The following is a 9,093-nucleotide window of genomic DNA, read 5'->3' on the forward strand; positions in this document are numbered from 1 at the left end:
AGATGGGGTAAAAATAGGTGTTGGGGAGTGTAAAAATAAATTTGCTCTTGGTAGAAAATATTTCTCAACCCTCTTATGGATGAATGTTTCTTATCAAAAACTCTGTCTTTCTCGGTTGGAAGGGTCGAAAAATCCAATGATTTTTTTATTTATTTTGCACCACTTTTCTTACATCTTTCTTGCTTTCAAACATGCCGTACAAGTTTTAAAGCATCTGTGGTGCTGAGTTGAACATTGGGTGATCATTCATTGATGTCCATTCTTGGGCCACGACACAATTTTCTTACATTTTTTAACAGCATTCATGTGATGCGACTTTAAGTGTCAATACCAATTTGTTTAGGTACTACTTAGATCTCAATCTTGTGGATTATAGGAAAATATCAAGTTATGTAATTATTTAATAGTTTAAAATATTTTTAGCAGCAATTTTTTATCTCTACCTAATCAGATATTGCTAAATAGATCGGAGCAAAGCATAAATGGTAAGGTGGATATCAGTTAAAACTTGGTTCATTCACGTCCTAAATTTAGTTGTAGACTTAGGATTTAAATCTTACACATTTTGTGCATAGTGACAAATATTTTTATGGGCAATTTCTCATTTTTCAAAAACTTGAGAGAAATAAAAAAAATCATAAATCTTGCATTTTTTTCAGCAAAATCTCAGCAATAAAAAAATTAATTTAAAATTTTTATAAGAAAATATTAATAAAAATTATTTAAAAATAAAAATACATGATTTTTTCATGATAAATAGCCGTTTAAAACATAAATATCACATTTAAATTGTGGTATTTATGTTTTTTTCATAAATCTCACGATATTTTGAAAATCTCGCAAGAAATTGCCATTTTAAACTTTCAAGCAATTTCTCGCGAGATTTTCATAAATCTCACTATATTTGTCACTGTGATTTTGTGACACAAGATATTAAAGAACTTAAGTGGTTAGACTTTTTTATTTGAATTCAGGTCTACATTAAGGGTCTGTTTGGAATCTTGGCGTTGGGATGGACGTTTATGCATTTGGTGGTGCCAAGGTAAAATCTTGGTTTACCTTGCCATGGTGGTCGTGTTTGGAATCTCGCGCTGGGACGGGCGTTTATGCATTTAGGATGGAAAGTGAGGCCTTCTCCTTTGTATTTACACTAAATCATGGATTTGGCAGCTGCCACTTTTTCAAATGCATAAACTCCATAAACGCTCATCCTGGCAACAGATTCCAAACAGGCCTTAAGGTTTTCTGTTGGAATTATAATATTTTCTTAGATTGGTGCAATTTTGCAATTAAATTATGTTTGGTTTGGGATGGGTATCCTAGGGTCCATAAAATATTTTCTAATTATTAAAATATCCAAAAAAGTTAGAGGAGATCAACTCATGGGGTTGACCTGTATTTAAGCCATCCATTAAATTGCCTTTATTTACAGCCAGAAATATTTATTATTAAAGAAAAGCTAGAAAAATGAAGGAAAGCTGCTTTAGAAAATCAGATCAATGGTTGAGCATCACATAATCTTAATTGATTAACATGATTTTATTATGTTTCACATTTTTTGAATATATCGCCGTGATATTCCAACAATTTCAAGCTACGAATGACTGATAATTCGTGATTAGGAACCCTCTCTAGACCCAGATCCGATGAGGGTGAGAGATCTGACCAGAACTGGTTACCGGTTATCCAAGACCAGATCCAAGCCCGAGTTTGGATGGCATAGTCCAAACCTTGTAAAAGTTTTATTTGCTATATATCCTACTACCCAGGTCTGGTTCTAAAATTTATAAAGCAGGCATGGGTCCATGTACTATTTGACTCTTGTGGCTCTGTCTCAGTTATCTAATCATACCCACTTCATTAAGACAAAACCCAGTTCATTGGACCCAATCCAGGTTGCCATTAGATCATACCCGATCCATTGATATCCCTTTTTGTAATGATGAAAATGAAGACGGTTTATACTGGAAACCACTCACAGGGTACGTTTGAAAGTGAGAAACATATAAGAAAAGTGATACAAGGTGGGAAAAACCATACAATTTTTTTACCCTTCCAAACGAGTGAGACTTTTTCTCTGAGAGTTTTTTTTTTTTTTAAGTATATTTTTTAATAGAAAACATTCTTAGGGGGTGAAAACGATTCCTACCAAGAGGACTGTTTATACTGGAAACCACTCATGCGGAAGTGAGATGTTTACAAGAAAAGTGATATAACATAAAACCTTATGGTTTTTCCTACCTTCCCAACTAGAGACTTCTCTAAGAATTTTTTTAAAAGTATACTTTTTGATAGGAGATACTTCTCCAAAAAGAATAGATAAATGTTTCCTACCAAGAGAAAATACACTCTCCCACAAACCATCTCACCACCAGGTCCACCACCACCACCACCACCACCACCACCCATCGGAGTTTATGGCAGGATTTGACAATTTCATCTCACCACCCACCACCCACCATCTCTCCCGAGGAGATCTCTGCCGTGGTGCTTGACAAGATGAGGGAGATTGCCGAAGCCATACTGAGTGTCCCCGTCAAGGATTGCATCATCACCGTTCTGGCAGACCTTCGACATCTGGCTCAACCACTTCATTCAGGAGTTTTGGTGCAAGCACAAGAAGGACATCAGCAGCAATGCCCACATGCTTCGGCATCTCAAGAATGACTGTGAGCGCGCCAAGCGAGCTATCTCCACCACAACACAGACCACCATCGAGATCGATTTCCTCTACGAGGGGTCGACTTCTACACGACGATCATGCGGGCGAAGAAAAACCACCACCACCACCACCACCAATTCCTCTTCTTCTTCCCTTTATTTTTTTAACATTTTTCTTTTTATTTTTCTCAGGCTACACAAAAAAGTGAAAAAATTTCATTTAAAAAAATATCATATAAAAAACTTCTCTATAAGAGTTTTTCTTCCAAACTTGCCCCTAGAGTGCAAGCTGTTATCAAATAATGAAATAGAACATGAACTTGGCAAAACCAGATACAACATTTTCTCATATATAAATAGAACTTGAATCTTCAAACTGGGAAAATGTGGGTCTAAACCCGGATTAGACAAAACCAGCTTACATATTAAAGTCTCTTTAATGTTCGCCTCTAGAAGCCAAATGATAACTAGCTTTGGCTATTTTTTTTTTCAAATTTTGTGGATGAGTGAAACTGAAATTGTTAGATGACTTATTTATTTGAGATTAGGCTTTTAATTTGAAATACTTTTTATTTGAAATGCTCATTTTATTTCAGCATAAATGTTATCTCTATAAGACATTCTTTTTCTCATTAGTTTTTCCTCTTACCTCTTATCATTATTTAATATAAAGTTTCTGTTTATTATAATTATATTTAATTTTTCTTATTAGCGCCCATCCTTGGATGGAACGTCCAAAGGACACACTTAATTCAACCCCAAGTAACCTTAGGGTATGTTTGATGGCTTGTTCAAGATTGGACAAAATGAACAAAACATAACACTGTATAAAGTCCACCAAATATTCTTTGTTTGATGACGATGTTTAGACAACTTGGACAGTCATTAATAGTAGGCCGGATTACTCCGTTTTGGATTGTATGATTCGATTAACCCAACCATATCAGTATTTTAATGTGTTTATTATAGATTTTAACTTTAGATATAGATATCAGATTGGATTTAAAAACTAAAAAATATTTAAAATTTGGGTAATTTAAAAAAATAAGATTTGTTATTTTTTACATATAAATGCTTTAATCGGTGTCTTATTAGATCTAATTATCAAAGTTTATAAAAAAAATTATAGATTTTATCTCCAAATATAGATCTCAAACTGGATCAAGTATGAAAAAATGTTTAAATTTTAGGTAAATTGAGAAAAAAATAAGAATTCATATTTTTTATATACAAACTAAAAGCCCTAAAATACATATTCATATTCATTTTATATACAAACCAAAAACCAAAAATGCAAGAAAATAAAACATATTCATATTTTTATGCCAAAAAGCAAAATGCAAGGAAAAAAGCTGTAACGCCCCAATTTTTGAAATAAAAAATTTTAGAGATTTTTTTTAAAAATCCCTCTTTACGATTTTTTTAAGAACACAATAGAAATTCTTTTTAGATTCGGTTCAAACCTTGGGCGGGTTACAGTTACCAACATACACTTGAAAGACAAGAATAATATTTGAATCGAATCATTAATTAAATTACAATAAATCAAATACGAGTATTTCAAATATTAGAGTTTATAGGACTAAAGGAAAATAATAAAGTAAATAAAATCATTTAGTCCCTCCAACAAGCGTAAGGAAATGTGACCCTCTTAACGCTACCTTGAGCCTCCTCGCATCGCCCTCTAGCTTATTCGTTACTTGAAATACTAAAATATAAGGGCATTAGTCACAACCCCAGTAGGAAAACACCCTACACATAGGCATGAAAATAATACAAGTACATAAAGCATACATCTTTCCTAATACACAAAAATCATAGCATGTCATAACATATAAACCAAACATAGTTAATGATCACAATAATAACAATTTAATCATACAAGATTACACAATAATTCAATCTTACCATCAAGTAATGTACCTGTATTATATCATTAGTAACCAAAACAATAATTAATATGATTCATGTATACCAACATATGCAGGAACTAAAGATTTTACATGACATGTATAGAAATTTATGCCAATATTCAATGAATCATTTAACCACTAGTGAACCTAATCTAATACATTATTTTTATTTTCTTTTCTGAAGGGTATACACTGAGGACCTAATCCTAACTCAACAATCAGATATGGGTTTATTATGCTATGTATTTTAATTAACCCATAGATTCGAAGAGTCAGGACAAATATCCACTGAAGTGGTCTTTAATCGAGAAAGAAACTTAATAGTAGTCTAGTGAATAAATTCCTACTCTACAGAGCCTGACTGTCTACCTATGATAAATTGACAGTTCCATCCCCCTACATCGACGACTAGGGGTTCAGGAGGTGTCAATGCCCTCAAAACGTGTCAATTGACGAGTGTACCTCCAACCTTCTCTAAGGTAAGTCACTGGAATAAATGAGCTATTAGGTGTTATTTATAATAGGTTCAACTACACATTAGGTGTACTTCTGTGATCATCGCAAAATTTTTCCTCTTGGTTTTTTCTCTCTTCCTTCTCTTTTCCTTTCTAACCTCTATTTCCCTTTTTGAAGAGAAAAATAAAAGACAGAAAAAGAAGAGAGAAAAATAAAAGAAAGAAGAGAGAGATGAACTCTTTTGCGAAGGTCTCACGTGACCTTAATTTTGAAAAGATTGAAAAGATTACTCGCCTCCGTTTTGAAATATTTGTGGGAAAAAGGGAGACGGGGCTCGCTCGTCGGTACGAGGTTCGACCGTTCCGGGCGCCTTTACCAGGGGTAATCGAACCAAGGATCGAATTTTATGCCTTTTTGCTTTGCCTTAATATTGTCTAAAAATTTATTCTAAGTCTAAGATGCACAAAGAATCATACCTGTGTAAATGCAAAAGATGTATGCTTTTTAAGAATAATCATTTTGAAAATTTTGGATTTATCCAAGTGGTTTTTGAAATAGGTTTGAAGATATTTGGAGAAATGATTCAAAGGGTCAAAATTGATCTAGAAAAGATGGATTTTGAATATAAACTCAAAAGTTTAGAATAAATTTGAGTTTTGAGAAAGATAACTCGAAATCCTGAAGTTTGGAATCATATCTGAGATCAAAAGACTTGAAAAATGGCTTTAGGCTTTGTTTTTGAAAAAGAAAGATTCAAGATTGAAGATAAAATTGAAATAGAATTTTGAAGATGAGAATGGAATTTGAAATGGAGATTGAATCTGGAACTTTGGAATTGAATTCAGACTTTAGAACTTGAAAGGTGAAATTGGAAATCTAGATGAATTTATGAAAATGGAATTGAATTCTGGAATTTAGGTGTTTAGATCAAAGGAATTTAGAAATAAAAATGGATTTAAGAAGCCCAAGGGGATTTTGGAAATAGAACTTTGGATTTTGGAAATCCAGATGGAACTTGGAATTGGATCTGAGAGATCTAAATTGACTTTTGAAATTTGAAAGGAAGGATAGAGAATGAATCTTGAATTTTGGAACTTGAATTTTGAAATCAAGAGATGAATCTGGAAATTTCAAAGTTGAATTAAACTTTGAATTTTGATTTTGAATTGGAAATTGAATTCGGTATATAGAAATGAATTTGAATTTTCAAAGTCAAATGGGACTTTGAAATTGAAATTTTGAATTTCCGAAGTAAGATAGAATTTGAGAATAGAAAGGAGATTTTGAATTTACAAATGAGAATTAAAGATTGATCTGAGAGGTGAAGAAGATATTCGAAGAATACATCTCAAAATCACTTGATTTTGGAATATGATATAATTCTATCCTAAATGATGAATGGATTGAAGAATTTTGAAAATCGGATATTGAAAAGCATATTTCATTCTTTAAATGAATCAAAATAAGATTGAAGATATAATACATTTCTGACTATGGCCATAAAATATATTATATAATAATCTATATTTAAATTCAGGTGAAGAATAAAACATATTTTGGTGCCTTTATAGAGTTTAAAATGAAATTAACTCTCAGTATATCCTGACTATGGCCATTGATATATATATTTTGAGTTAATTTTAAGTTAAACTCTGATAAAGGAAAAAATATTTAGAAATATGATGATTTTTGAAAAGAGACCCAGTGTGGATCCAGTGTTATTCCATAAAAGATAAAAATCCTAAGCATTATCCACATTTTGACTATAGCCATCAATGTGAGTCATTTGCTTAAGGTTAAATACCTCTTATTAGAATGGTGCACGTGTCATTCATGTTTCACCATTGTGGGTTTTCAGAAAATAAAGGAAGATGATATGAAAACAGGTAATTTATGATATTTACATGCTCATACATTCTATTCCAATGCTAGAAATTTGAAATTCTCATTGATATCTAGTTGTTACAATTCTGAGATTGAAATGGAAATTATAACTCTAAGTCAAGGATGATGATACATTTCATTCATTTTTCTGCAAGAACAGAGTTAGCACAAAATAGCAAAGTACAAAATGTAAAAAAGAATTGAAGGCATTGTATTTAATACTAAAGACCTACTTGAAAATGCCTATTCTAATGAAGAGAATGTGCCAAATGCAATGCCTAAGCTAAGTGAAAAAAGTACATATGCTTATGCATATGAGGATATATATGTCAAGGGCTCATTTTAGATGAGAAAATATACATGAGAGGTGTATATGCTAGTTGGTGAAATGTATATGAGAATATAATACATATGGGAAATGAAAAATGCTTATGACTACTTAATTATAATGTGAAAATATCTAAAAGGTGAGGTTTGTATTACATAAATGAAGGGCGGGAATCCACAACCACCCATTGTACTGCTAAAAAAAAGGCCACAACATTTTGCTGTGAGAGCTAAAAAGGCCACAACAGTTGATGGATAGCGCTGTGATGATAGGGAAGTGATACTATAGTTGGATAAAGATAGTTGGGAGGAAAATGGTGATGTGAAAATGCATAGGTGTTGTACTATAAAGGGAGATAATGAAGTGGGTTGTGGATGAAAATGACGAGGCCAGAGTGTGCTATGGTGATGAAAAGAAGTAAAAGTGCACAATGGAATAGGTGTTAGGTGGTAAGTGTTGTAGGAGGTGAAGTAAATGTGGCTGGTAAGTGTGCAAAAGGGAGATTAGCTAAAAGGGATGCACACAAGTGGCAAATGCACATGTATGCTGCAAAGTAAAAGAGCAGGTTATGCCCATGCTGCTGCAAACAGTACTGTAGCAGCAATGACAGGGGAAGGTAAAGTGCAATGAAGGTGCACTAAGTGAAGGAGTGCTGACAGGGGAAAATGAAGTGGCAAGTGATGGGTTAAGGATGCTATTTAGTGAGGTGTGTGCTGCTAAAGATGATAATGGGATGTAGAGATAGCCAGTACTACACAGATGACAGTGGGAGTGTAATAAATGTATAAATGCTATGCAGTGAGGATGTGATAAGCTGAGACAGATATCCCATCCTTAGTTCAACAAAAATAGCAGATCCAAAAGAAAATTTGATTTCACATTTTGAAAGTTTCACCAAGGGGAGCGAATCAAACCTGCTTTCCAAGAGTATACAAACACCTATCCAGCTACCAGCTTCCCAAGCATCCAACTTGAAGATGATTTGGACCTTTTCATTAATTAACTTCCAGCCCAATCATCAGTTGTAAGAAAATATCAAAGAGAAAGAAATGCCCATCTTTCAGCAAACTCTAGATGAAATGCTATTCTTATTAGACCAAATTCTGAACAAAAACAAACTATATTATTTATATCACAGAAGTGGTTGGACTGATCGAACTGTAGTATTTTGCTATCCCCAACTTTTGGGTGTTGTTAACCACGGGTTTTCAGCTTGGTTGGACAAAAATATACGACTGCTACTTGACCTACACGGATGTTTAAAACTAATAAAGTTGGTTTACCTACTGGTAGTAGTTAAACTTTATGGACATTTTAACATAGTGGCGGTGTACGATAAGACATTAATCCTATATAGGGCATCTTTAATTGATAGGTTTCAGGTGAAAAAGAATTTTTGTAGTGAATCACAACAGCAGATGGTTGGCGATGAGGTGAGTGGGTGAGAAGGCATATACAACAGATGGATATGATGGGGATTGTAGGTGCTGTTGGGTAGTGGTGATAGTAAATTGGTGTGTTAAGTGATGAAGCAATGTGAATGAAGAGTGTTGCACATGTTGTAGCAGTGTTCTGTGTGGTGGGATGTAAAAATGCACATAGCATATTTATGTACTGATGGTGATTAATGAAAATATGCAGGAAATTATAACAATGTGATGTATGAAACGGTGGATACAATATGAAGGATGAAGGGTGATAGACAGACATTGCATAGATGGTGTGTGAGAATGAAATGTGGTGGATGGCTAATCTATCCTGACATGCAGAGACTGATGCTAATGACAACCGTGGGGTATGGCTACTAAGAAGAACCACATGAATGAATTGGTGGGGAAGGTTAAATTGGAA

The sequence above is a fragment of the Nuphar pumila genome, chromosome 1 (genome assembly GCF_984573655.1).
Source record: "Nuphar pumila chromosome 1, dmNupPumi1.hap1.1, whole genome shotgun sequence".
In the NCBI taxonomy this organism is placed as follows: domain Eukaryota; kingdom Viridiplantae; phylum Streptophyta; class Magnoliopsida; order Nymphaeales; family Nymphaeaceae; genus Nuphar; species Nuphar pumila.